At 41.7% G+C, this 13,102-nt stretch overlaps 1 protein-coding gene and 1 long non-coding RNA gene across 2 annotated transcripts in view; one reads left to right on the plus strand and one right to left on the minus strand.

Annotated features, from left to right (window-relative positions):
• Positions 1 to 13,102, minus strand: part of RBM20 (RNA binding motif protein 20) — a 422,608-nt gene that overhangs the window by 262,176 nt on the left and 147,330 nt on the right. The window lies entirely within an intron of this gene.
• LOC146867013 (uncharacterized) overlaps positions 2,827 to 13,102 on the plus strand; it is a 145,030-nt gene continuing 134,754 nt past the window's right edge. The window contains exon 1 of the long non-coding RNA XR_014961058.1: positions 2,827 to 2,991. This is a non-coding gene — a long non-coding RNA (uncharacterized LOC146867013). The remainder of the gene's footprint in view (positions 2,992 to 13,102) is intronic.

Genomic DNA, 13,102 nt, shown 5'->3' on the forward strand with positions numbered 1-13,102 from the left:
ATAGCCTCCCATATTTGTATCCAAAGGCAAGCAAAAGAGCCTCACTCCAAGGAGGGGGCAAATGGACTTTGTTTGCTTCCTAGAACCAATAGGGCTAGGATGGATTCCACTGTCTAGTCACTGATGGTCCAGTGATCCCCGTCACCTATTAAAAATAGATTCGGAGGGAAGCAAGTTTTAAGAATTTTACTAGGCTGGAAGAGATGGGGGTTTGGCTGGACCACCCTGCCCTCTTCCACCTGATCCAACATTAGCTTAGTCCAGCCCATTTCTATAGCCTCACAATAGCCAATACAATTATGAATGAATACATGGTCTATGGTCTATTAGAGAGGGGTAGAGCGGAGTTACTTATGACCAAAACATCAAGCTCTTCGGCAACCTGGTAGTGCCCCTCATTTACTTCGATCCTTCGACAGCCAATGTCACCAGGTGGACGGTTCTTTTACCGGATGGTTAATTGGCTGAGAGAGCTTAACGTGAGTCTCAACTACATCGCTGGCCCCCATACCATTAGTAGCCTTACTTTGCCCTACCACCTTGCACATAGACAAATAATTGGGCCAACACAAAAGAGATAGGGACTGACTACCGGTGATGTCAACCGAGGGGCTGGTATGAAGTAAACTTCTTGCTCCCTTACAACCCACTCCCATGCTGCCTTCCCTTCCTTCTCAAGCATTCCGAGATACTTATACTGGATGCAGGAGGAAAACATCTAATAAGATAGGAAATGGAGGTTGGACTATACTTTTCTGATTCGTCTCTCAAGCCCCAGTGACTGTCCTCCCTCTTCCTTCTGGCCACTGGCAGTCAATTGGGCAGAGGGTGAAACATACCTACCAACAACAGGCCATATGAGGGGGAAGTACCTTGCCCACTTGTGCAGGGGATTCCAAAAGGTGTAGCTTAATGAATGCAGTGACTTGTACCTCAATGGGAGGAGCATGAGAAGTTCTAAGAAGCTGACCTTAGGTGTCTGGATAGATTTTAGGAAGGATAGTTTTGACAGGTGTTTGGGTACAGCTCTAAGGGGAGGTGCTCCAGGGAGATGCTTTTGAAGTTCATTCTGTGCTTGATTGGCAGTGGAGAGAGACACCATTCTATCTCAAGTAATAGTCGAGACAGGCCGCAATGTTTCACACACCATGGAGCTTGCTTACCATTTTGGTGGTTGCCTACATGATCTCTGCCTCTGTTGCAATAGTCCACATGGCAGAGGGTCACTGCACAAGAGTGATTCACTGATGCCTCTGTGGATGATGACGCAAGACTCGTATGTATCCAAGGGGATGGAAAGAATACTTACAGCACAATGACATTTGTGTATGATAGAAATGTGTTGCAATGGTATCAACGACCTACACTGTTCATTAGTTGGTAAATTACATTTCTATGAGGACCTATCTATCAGTCTCTATTTCTCTCTGTCATTTCGATTTATTTGCAGTGTCTCTTTAGAGCTTTCTAGCTGTCCCCTCTCTGTCCGTCCAGCCTCTCCCTTTTTAGCTCTAGGGCTGTCTTTCTCTGTGTTTCAAAGCAGGCGGTTTTTGACGTGTTTTTTAACTGCATACCACCTTCTTGTGCACAGCCGCATAATCTCGTGGCGTGGGCCGTATCTGCTCACTAAAATATTTGTTACCCCTCTCGCACCTGACATGCTTATCCATAACGCCATGCCTCAGTGGCAGACCTGAGGAGTAAAATCAAGTCTGATGTGGTCCGGTGCTCTCTCAGTAACAGGATGAGGACACAGCTCGAGTAAACCTGCTTCTGGCACGCAGCGCTAGGCATATGTAGTCTCCTTGGCACTGCTGTCAGACACCACTTGTCGCCGACGGCTCCTTCACATGATAGCTGTTCCGCTGTCAAACTCAATCTGCTGCAGAGCGAACAGACTCAAAATGCTCCTGGCTATTGCAAAGCTAAAATGGACAACATAAGACTCAGTTGAACTTCTCCTTGCAAAACGTTCTTTTAATCTTTTCAGGAAAACAGATGTACCCTCCTGTCCATAATTTTCACGACTACAAGGCTTCTCTCCAAATTTAAGATATATTATGAATGGATCTGCTGAATTGCCTAGTAAGCCTGCAGAACCCTTCTGTGAGCATCCTGCACGTCACCAGCTCAAATTCAGGTGGGCTGACTCAGTCTCTTATCCTTCCGAGTATGATAAAATTCGTACAAAATTACAAAATGTGTAGAAGCACCTACAGGTCGTGTTGTATGCTTTAGCAGTAGTACCACTTTAATTTAGTGGGGCTCGTTTCGCAGTTCTCATTTGCATCTCCAGAACACTGACGGTCTTTTACTACGCTCCAGGTTGTCTCTCGGAGCTTCCTCTCCTCTTCCGCCTTCTTTACAGGAGCCAGCTAGGGGAGCAGCGCGTGGCTTCACCGCGCACATGTCAACAAGCAGCCAGTAAAGATATTAAAGAAGTACACTCGGCCCTCGCTGTGCAGGCCATACGTTATCGAGAAGATCGTTAAAAAAAAACCTGGTCTCATCATGTTACTGACTAATGCACGGGGCATAATCCCTCTGGGACTCCCAACTGCCAATGGAGGCGTGGAACGTTGGCTCCAAACTCGAAACTTTTTTCTGCCCACGTCTTCGACGGCAACGACGCTCCACGCGACGCATCCAACGGCTCGTGGGGACGTTAAGGGCTCGTGGGAATGTTCCTAGAGCGCTGGGGCTGATGGGAATGTTGGCATAGGGAGGCGCCTCAAAAGGACTTCAATGGACACTCCTGACCTGAACAGATTTACCTCAAGAGGTCTCATCTCAAAAGGGCAGACCACGAATGGGGTAATCTGAGTGTCCTAAAAGGAGCTGCGTCAAATAGCCTCGATTGAGAGCTTCAGCAGGACTCAGGACAAAAGGCTTTATTCCTTAAAAAGCCCAATAACAACGGTTACGTTGCTCCATCTGCATTTAGTTCAAAGTTACATTGTGGCTGAAAAAGTTTTACTTACAAGTATATAGGTACGTACCAAAGGTTATACTGAGATTGGAATTGTGATATTAATAGGACTGCAGCATAAATGCTTATTTATCTTTATCTGTAATTAATTGAAGGTAATATTAGCCTTTATTTGTAATTCATGAAAAGTAATAACAAGACTGACATTATGCCATTATTAAGGGAAAAATAATATTTTCTGGACTCTGAACCAAAGGCTGTATACATAAGAAGATCTTAAATTATGTATTTGCTTTACTTCATGCCAAGATGTCCCCCTTATTAACCGTGGGGGTGTCGTACATACCAATTACAATGAGAATGTGTGCGTGTGTGTAAAAATAAATACATTATATATATATATATATATATTGTAAAGACGGGTCGGAGACAGAAGTATTGATTGGTTGGGTTTAATCTGGAAACACTGGAACAGCAGAGAAACGCCTCCGCACACTCTTCTCAGCTCAGCATCCACAACTCCACGCTCTAGAACACATGTTGACATGGAGGAGTGGAGCGAGAGCAAAGTCAGAAGAGCGAGACACATAATAGATACAAGCAACATGTAATAAAACATAACACATCTTCCCCCTTACAAAATAAAACAAAAAAAACAATAAAATTAAGATACATCATCACAAAAATATTCTGACATCCATTTAGGTTTTGGGCCCATAACTAAGCTCGCGGCAATGAAGAAGTAATCGGTACTTCATCCTCTCGTTGATCAGGATATCTGTTTCACCAATAATATGTCCGTCATCCAAACGGCATCTGTCTGAATATCGCATGTGAAATATCCTCCAGACAATTACAAAAAAAGCATCATTTTCTACAGAAAGAATATCCTGCATCCACGAATTATCATCGACTTGATTAAACGATAAAAATTTGACCTTTACATCGTACACTTACTTGTATCACAGAACAGGTTCCACGACATCCTCCAACACTATTATTGAATCCTCTTTTTCATCTACTATAAGATTTAATCGTTTACAGCTTTGCATCTAATACCAGGTCGTTAGATCGATTTCTAGATAACTACTCTACCTCTCATGTGCCCGTTAGGCTGCAACTTGAAGAATTGTGTCTTTTCCTGAAGAAGGCGTACTTTCCGCCGAAACGCGCGTAGAAGATAATTATATGGCCACTGACAAATTTTTATTTGTAACTTGAAAAATATTATTACATTGAATGTTTATATTATGTACAAATGTATTGTCGAATTGTTTTTTTAAATTGTATATTTTTCTCTGATTCCGTGAGAATCATATTAATAATAACAATTATTGTGACATTTTTAAATATTGTGCTGGCTACACTAATTGGACATGCTTTAGGTATCATTTTACCAAATATACTAATTGCCTAGGAAGTTATTATTGCACTAAGTTTCTTAATACTACCCTCACAATCGCTCGAATCACAGTCACCCTCATCCAAACACTTGATTTTCTTTTTACTTTTCCTCTTACAAGCTTTGGTAAAGTGACCCACAATACCGCAATTTGAACATCGTTGCCTTAAAGCAGGACATGTTTAACTGGATGCTAGATCTGTAGGACTATCGCAACGGTAACATCTAAAATTGGTATTGCGATTATACTCTTTCTTTTTAGTGGTGTCATTTTTATGTTTTACCGGATTATTTGTTTTGGAAGTAGACATTTTGGCTTTAATCTTGCAGACTACCTCTGCAGAGGTTTCCGCAATAGCGGCATCTTGTTTAAGCAACTTTGCGCTGCGACTAGACATTTCGGCCTTTCTGACTATGCTCAAAACATCTTTTAACTCAGCATCTCCATTTATCCACAACCTATCTTGTACAGCTGGGTCATTATTGTGCATTACTACTTGATCTCTGATAAACTGATCAACTAAATGATTAAACTTATAATCATCAGCAAGTTTTCTCAAAGCTGATACGTATTCATCTATGGTTTCATTAGCTTCTTGTTTCCTGTGGAAGAATCGAAACCTCACAATGCCAATACAAACTTTAGGTGCAAAGTAAGTGTCAAAATCATTCATTATAGCGTCAAATACATTGACATCACCACCCCTAAAGCTTTGGTCATTCCTTCATACACCTTTTATCCTCCTGGTCCAACAGAATGTAATAGCAGCTTCTTTTTCCTCTCAGGCGCCATTTTCCCATCTTCATCAATAGTGTCTATAAAGTTGAGAAAATAGGCTTTCCATTCTGACCACTTCATGCATGGATTAGATCCAGCAGGCCAGAACGCTTGAGGAGGCTGGATTGAATAATTTTGACTTGTCATATTGAAGAACAGTTAAAGCAAAAATAAAATAAAAATAACTCCAACCGTCCAATTACAGAATAGTCGTAAAGGAGGTGTGCGCGTCACCGCGCTGAAAAAAAAAATATATTGTTAAATGCAACTAAAATAACTCCATTAAAAGTGTGCGCATCACTGTAAGATTTAAGGTATGATGATGTGCAGGTGAATAACAGAAGCAGACACGAGGTGTGCGTATCACCGTAGAGAATTGTATAATGGGATGCGCAATTAAACAATTAATATGGTGTGCGCATCACAGTGTACATTTAGTAGCAATTGAAGGCTGGTTGTGGTAGAATACGTTGTAAACAGGATGCGCAAGTAATTTGGTGTGCGCATCACTGCGTATGATAAATAGAATCATAAACAGCTGTGTAACGAGATGCGCAATTGATTAGGTGTGCGCATCACACGTACAATAAATAGAATGAGGAACAGCTGTGTAATGAGATGCACAATACGTAATACGAGGTATTACGGTGAGCGTTGGTGCCTGACAAGATGGCGGCACGTAGAGGTTACAGTACGTGACCTCTGGTGTCACAGCGTGAAAGCGTAGCTGACACCAAGGTTTGGAATGGCAACAAGGAAGGCGAACTCTGCTGAGAATTTTTAAGTTTGAGACGCACAAGGTAAGGGCGCTCGTGAACAGACGGTTAAAGATTTTGAATCTCAACAATAGTAGAGAAGAGAGTCAAAGGATAATTAAATCATTTAACAGGCAAATACAACCTGTAGGATGATGTCCAGCAAAAAAATACAACAAAGTAAACTGCCGCTTTCCGATCGCTGAAGTCTGCAGTCTTTATGTTGACACAGCAGAAAGCACGGAAAAGCGAAATCCGATGCGTAGGTCCTTCCAGTGTTACGCTCGTCGCCAATTGTAAAGACGGGTCGGAGACAGAAGTATTGATTGTTAGGGTTTAATCTGGAAACACTGGAACAGCAGAGAAATGCCTCCGCACTCTTCTCAGCTCAGCATCAACAACGCCACGCTCTAGAACACACGTTGACGTGGAGGAGTGTAGCGAGAGCAAAGTCAAAAGCTCAGCATCCACAACTCCACGCTCTAGAACACACGTTGACGTGGAGGAGTGGAGCGAGAGCAAAGTCAAAAGAGCGAGACACATAGTAGATACAAGCAACATGTAATAAAACATAACACAAATTTGCGGTGTATGTGCTGGAGTATCCGTGTGGCCTGCAATATGTTGGTAGTACCAAGTTGCAGGTCCACAAGCGGATACTCCAGCACATACGGGCCATTAATGGCAATGATTCTACATACCCTGTGGCACGCCACTTCAAGGAGTGTCATGACAACAAAAGCGAACACCTTAGGTTTTTTGTCATTGACTCTGTGCCCCCGTTGAGACGGGGAGGGAATCGTGAGGCCCTTCTTCGTGCGCTAGAAACCCGCTATATTCTTGAATTAGATTCTAAGACCCCTGTGGGCCTTAATGCCAGTGAAGATTTCTTCACTTGTCTGTAAATCATATTTTTTCCATCAGTCTTAAAGAGGTTCTCAACTGTTGTTTCTTTGATGTTTAGCCTCCATATCTTTTTAGTACTCAGAAAAAAATATACTCTATGTAACATTATTTTTATATTATATAAAGATCGTTTTCAATATAGCACTATTTTTGCACTTTGTACACTATGCATCATCTTGATTGGCACATTGATACAGACATGGTAGTGTTCATTTATGATGGTTATTTGTACTATATATGCTTATTGACTACAAACATTATGAGGATTTTACCCACTTGGGTTTCATTTGCACAAATTGCCTATTTTGCACAGCTTATTTCGTTGTTGCATATGCAGGTGTCTCTTTTTTTAAACATATAAGTTTTTTTAAACTGCTACTGCCCGATGGTTTTACCTTAATTTTAGATTGCACCTAATACCTGTGCTTTCTCTGTTTTTAAGGAGTGTTTTTACCAACTGTTCATTAATGTTTGTTACATTGATGTATTTTACTATCAGTGAACTACAAATGTATATATATCTTTTTGCATATATCTCTTCCATGTCTATTACGCTATTCTTGCGTTAGCCAATCAATGCCCGTTATTCATTTGCACTTGCACTTTAAATTGACCCTGCTTAGCCTCGGCGTCATGTGATCAAGGCCTTTCGTAGGCTGAAACGCGTAATGCAGGCATTGCTGTAAAACAAAAATAAAGTAATTCTCTCACTTGCATCCTGGGTCAGCTTTCGTCTGTTCCTGTTCTCCTCGAGACTGTTGGTGCACAGGAGCACACTTGGCGAAATTCTTCGTTATATATATATTTTCAAAGAGTTGCTGAGAGATGGAGCCCCACTCCGTGTTCAGGTAGGTAACAACCTTTATTTGAAAAGACAAACTGCTTCCCATTCCGTGATTATCCCTTGGCCTTACGCGTTTCAGGGAAAATATTCCCTTTCCTCAGAGGCCAAACACGAGCAGCTCCATTACGTGCGCCTGCACTGTTCCCTGCATGTTACTTCAGTAATAATTATTAGCCTCCGGCGTGCCACTTAATTTATTCACTCTCCCATTGCATGCCGGAACCTGCAGTTCAAATCAGCACTTTGTTGCCCTCCAGTGGGTTAGTTGCTCGTGTTTCAATGAAGAACTCGATAGTGTAGCTCTATAGTGAGCCTCCGAATGAGACTCAGTTTGCTTAAAATGAATTTCCTGTCCACGCCGATCGCAAGGGAAATCTTTTCCCCCACGCAAACCCAGATCAGTCCAAGGGCGGTAGCTGCGACAACAGGTCCTATGGGAAATTGCATGGGGAAAACGTGTTTTGGGACCCCCTTTTTTCTCGGCCCCCGCCTACGAATCACCACGAAACTTTCAGGGTAGGAGCGGAGCGGAGCTGGCCAAAAGTTTTGGAAAATTTCGCGAAGATTCGTCAATCGGCGCCAGACTTATTGGGAATAGAATGTTGCGGATTTCCTATGGAAAATAGGTCCTAACTATAACTATCTACTGGCGACCGCCAGTAGATAATATATATATATATATATATATGCTAAGAAAATCCTGCGATTGCTGCTGAAAGGACGAGCCACTCCAGTTTGAAATTGTGAATATTGCAGTTTTATTCAGCAGACAAACGACGCGTCTCGATCTCAGCCGAGATCTTGGTAACATATATATATATATATATTCACTTAAAAAACCATAGGTTTCACACATGTTATAGTTAGCTGGACATTTCCCCCGTAAAAAACCAATGAAATTCCCCCGTTATAGTTAGTGCAGGCAACTATAACTCACGCGACCGCAATCCTCTGCTGATGACGTCAGATATTACATCACTGATTACATATGTGTCTTTCTGAAAAATAAATATTTGTAATATATGTATAGCTAAAGATTAATGGAAGAAGACATGGGTAAATAGGTGTCTAAATACAGTGATGTAATATCTGACGTCATCAGCAGAGGATTGCGGTCGCGTGAGTTATAGTTGCCTGCACTAACTATAACGGGGGAATTTCATTGGTTTTTTACGAGGGAAATGTCCAGCTAACTATAACATGTGTGAAACCTATGGTTTTTTAAGTGAATTTGCAAGGTTTTTTAAATGCTAATTCCTAACTATAACGTGTGTGAAACCTATGGTTTTTTAAGTGAATTTGTACGGTTTTTTAAATGCTACGTTATGTATTTATTAATATATATATTTTTTCAGGTTTTTCACCGTGCGCGCACCGGTGCGCGCACCCTGCGCTTTTTCATAAAAAAAAATAATGTTTTTTCCACCCTTGGGGGTCCTTCAGTGACCCCCTGACAAAGGCTAGGGGGTCAAGAACTGTCCACCCTGCCCCCTTTTCACGTTCTCCACCTTTGTTTTTCACTGCCTCAGACTGCGAGAGACAAAATGGCGGACAACACTTCCTGATTTCGACCGATTCGAATGTTTACTGACATCTAACAACCAATCAGAATTGCGCTCGCGCACGTCACCGTGCGCGCACGGTGCGCGCTTATAGATATATATGTACTTTTAACAGAAATTTTCTCAGGAACTACTGAACAGATTGACTCCAGATATTCAAAAGGCACATCCCTGACCTGAGGACTACCTCTCTGCCAAATTTCAAGTAATTCTGTTCAGCCGTTCGGGCTGTACCTTGGACTAAAGGTCCCTATGGAAAAATGCATGGGGAAAACGCGTTTTGGGACCCCCTTTTTTCTCGGCCCCCACTTGACTAATCACCCCGAGACTTTCAGGGTAGGAGCGGAGCAGAGCACCCCACCTATTTTGAAAAATTCGCGAGGATTCGTCAACCGGCGCCAAAGTTATTCAAAATAGAATTTTCAGATTTCCTATGGAAACACGGTCCTAACTATAACTATCTACTGGCGACCGCCAGTAGATAATATACATATATATATATATATAGTTTAAAGGTACACACATATGTGGAGTTAAGCATAGTAAATCTACAGTTACCTGCATAAATTTACTATCACAGTATTTTGTTGTCAGTATTCTCTGTAGGGTATTGTTGTATAACAAAATATTTAAGACTTGATACCTTGGTTGAATAACTTGTTAATAGCAAGAAAGGCAGGATTTTACTCTGAAAGCAAGAGTCACTCTAATGAATTAGACTAATTATTATAAATTAATTTTTTATCTCACTAAGCTTGAGAGAACATTGACTTTCTCCACTGAACAATCGCTTTGAATGATTGCATTTTTAAAGAAGGACAACATAATTTTTTATTTGCAAGTAGTTTTCATCCCCTCATATTTGTTTTGAGCACCCTACATTTTATTCTCCTAAGCCTTCTTCAGGTCATACAAGCCATATTGATGAGTAGTTGTCGTAGATTTGATAATTGCTTATTAAATTCTCAATGTGGGAGGACAGATGATTACAGTAGGACTGTAGAGTCTGATGCTGACCCAGTTTTTTAAAACTCTGCTTTGAATATTCATTCTAGATTTCACTGCACGAAATGACAGCATAGCTTCCCTGGGGAAAAGCTGTAATGGAAATTAAAAGAGTTATGGATTGGTGCATATTATTTTCAGTTATATGCTTTGCTGTTTGCATAAATAAGTATTCTATGCCTGACAGTTAAGAGGAAATAAACAGTGGAAGTAAAAAAACTAGGCGATAGCCTGGAAACGCAACTGAACTCAACCAACACTTGGAATATGCATGTTGTGATGAGGGTGAGCAGATTTCCTGCTCTCAAAGGCAAGCTTGTCATCAATGTACAATTTATGTCTCTTTATTATGATCTGTGCAACTTATAGTAACAGTGTAATCCTTACACATTCATAAACCGTGCCAAAGAATTTTTGGTTGACTGTTATAGAGGGCTTCCAGTGAGCAAGCATACGCAGATGCCATTCTTCAATAATTATCGGTGTGCGGACCAGCCTGGCGTCATGGGATACCATGTCACCTTCATTGGTCTCCTCTGTGTGAACCAAGGATTATCCTAGAGGAGGCTACACTGAATCTGTCAATATCAAACCTCCCTAAGACTCTAAGATCTGCACTGAGTGGAAAGAGCTGCAGAATAACTGCAAGACCCCAAGACAGAGGAAAGTGGTCAAAATTCAATCACACTTGGAATATAGCACGCACACTTCCATTGTTAACAAAAAGTTAAGTGTGACGTTGAGATGTGCTTTGTCTGTTACACAGATCCAGAAAAAGATCAGAAATGTTGTTTCGGGGGAGGAACACTGGCCTGGCTGCAAGAAGGACATTCACCATGCTTGGTTCACCCAGAGCTGGTGGCCACAGCAGGTTACATCCAATGTCTTATTGAGGTGTCATTCTGGCACTCTTAAAAAGGATTTTACTGATGCATAAGTGACCATTGATGGATCTGTCAACAACCAACGAGTGTACAAAGTGGCTGCGCCAGGAACAGACCTCAATCCAGCCGCGGCCCGTGCAGGTAAGAGTGGTGGGGTGGTGTGGCCGGGTTGGGGGGAGATTTTGACAGACGACGAGGGAAAAATAATTATTTATTTAATTTCCCCTTGTAGTCGACTGTCATAACCCCCCCACAACCCGGCCCCAAGGCTCTTACCTGCACCGGGCCGCTCCTGCCTCAAACCACAAATGCTAACATGCACGACTCACCCAAGGTGTTCATGTTCTTGTCACACTGTGTCACCAGTGGGCTCCCCAGCAACATCATATTGGCATAAAGGAGCGTTTGTATTTGAAGTAGGGCACTCAACAGAATCGACAACATAAAATAGGAAGTGCACCAACTTGAAAGAGAAGAGCTCCACAGTGGTTTGTGTTCAGCCAGACTATGAGAAAGAAAGAAAGAAGGATGAACAGCTTGGGTATTATTTCAGGTTTTCTTTTATGCTGTGTCCCAAGTTCCTTGTTGTAAATGAAACAAAGATCCGGTTTCAGGGTAATTTAGGATGACATTTATTCAAGTAGTAGGTTCAAGATAAAAGATACAAAGAGTCCCACCCAGAGCAGCCTTCCTGCTGCTCAGCCCACACTTCAACTGACAGCCTCACTCATCCAACATTCCACAGCAGCATCACGCACCACACTCAGACTGGCTGAGCAGCAGGTACAACACTTCTCCCTTCCTCGGAGTAAACAAAAACACAATGCAATGATCCGAGGGAAAAGCACATGCAGCAGGTACAACAATCCTCTGAACCTGTTACTGATCTATGTCTCAACAAGTCCAAGGGAGTTTGGGGCGCTGCATGACAGGAAACCATCTGGTAAGTGGACCATTCACCTTCCTGTGGAATGAGTTAAAAGTGTTGATGTACAACACTTAAATCATGAAGCAAGCAATTTGATTGGTCAAGGAAAGCAGACACCCTGCGTATGCTAACTGTGGTCACTAAGTATTTTCCCACACATTTGAGCACCAAGTCCATGCTGATTTCACATCAGCATGCTTTACACGATTTGAGTGCACAGGAGAAAGGTATTTGCAGCTTTACACGGATTGCCCTTCCATGGCATAACAGATTCATCAACATTAAATGTGTCAGAAAAATTCAATAACTCTACTTGCTAAGTGCGTAGAATCAGCTGTCGCTTGTAAATCAACACCAGTTTTGCAAGGAAAACACCCCCTTGGCAGCTTAGGAAGCCATCTCAAGGGACTGGAAGGGAATAGATTTGAGTTAGGCCGTTTCTGAGAAGTTGAACATTTGGCTCTTTGTATACCACACCGTCAATGCACTTTTACTCAGGAACTGATTAAACCTATTTCGCTTTTCAATTATTTTGTCTTTCCAGATGAGATATACTACCATTATAACCCCTGAAAGGTAAAATACCACCTTTCTCAAATACTGCTCCTTAATTCAAAGTAACAATACCATCCGGCCACGCTGATGCACTTTTTCAACATGCTGATGTCAGTACTCTGCAGCAATACATGTGTAGGTGAGAAGATCTCCCATTTCACACTGGGGGACAATTTAAATTAATGCTTTAATGAACATGTCGCCATTTACTACATTGATCAAACTATTATTAAAAAAAGATCACACTCACATATGTCTGCTTTCCAACACCTCTATCAAATTCCTTGCTGACTTAGGGATATGTTTTAGATGCAACCTGCAACAAACTCGCAGAGCACCTTGATATATTACCTTGTGTGGGATGAGGAGTTTTTCAGATCCTCTATGTGATTTGTTGTCCTCATCTGGAGATTCCGTAACTTTTTCTGATGTTATTCTTACGATGTTTTTGGAAAAGTTTATGTATGTCACTGTGGTGTTGTTGAGAATTAGAGTGCTGGCTTTTCAAGAGGGGCCAGCACTCGTTCTCACTAATATTTCTACCTCTGTTGCAA

Source organism: Triturus cristatus, chromosome 1_2, assembly GCF_964204655.1.
Source record: "Triturus cristatus chromosome 1_2, aTriCri1.1, whole genome shotgun sequence".
In the NCBI taxonomy this organism is placed as follows: Eukaryota; Metazoa; Chordata; class Amphibia; order Caudata; family Salamandridae; genus Triturus; species Triturus cristatus.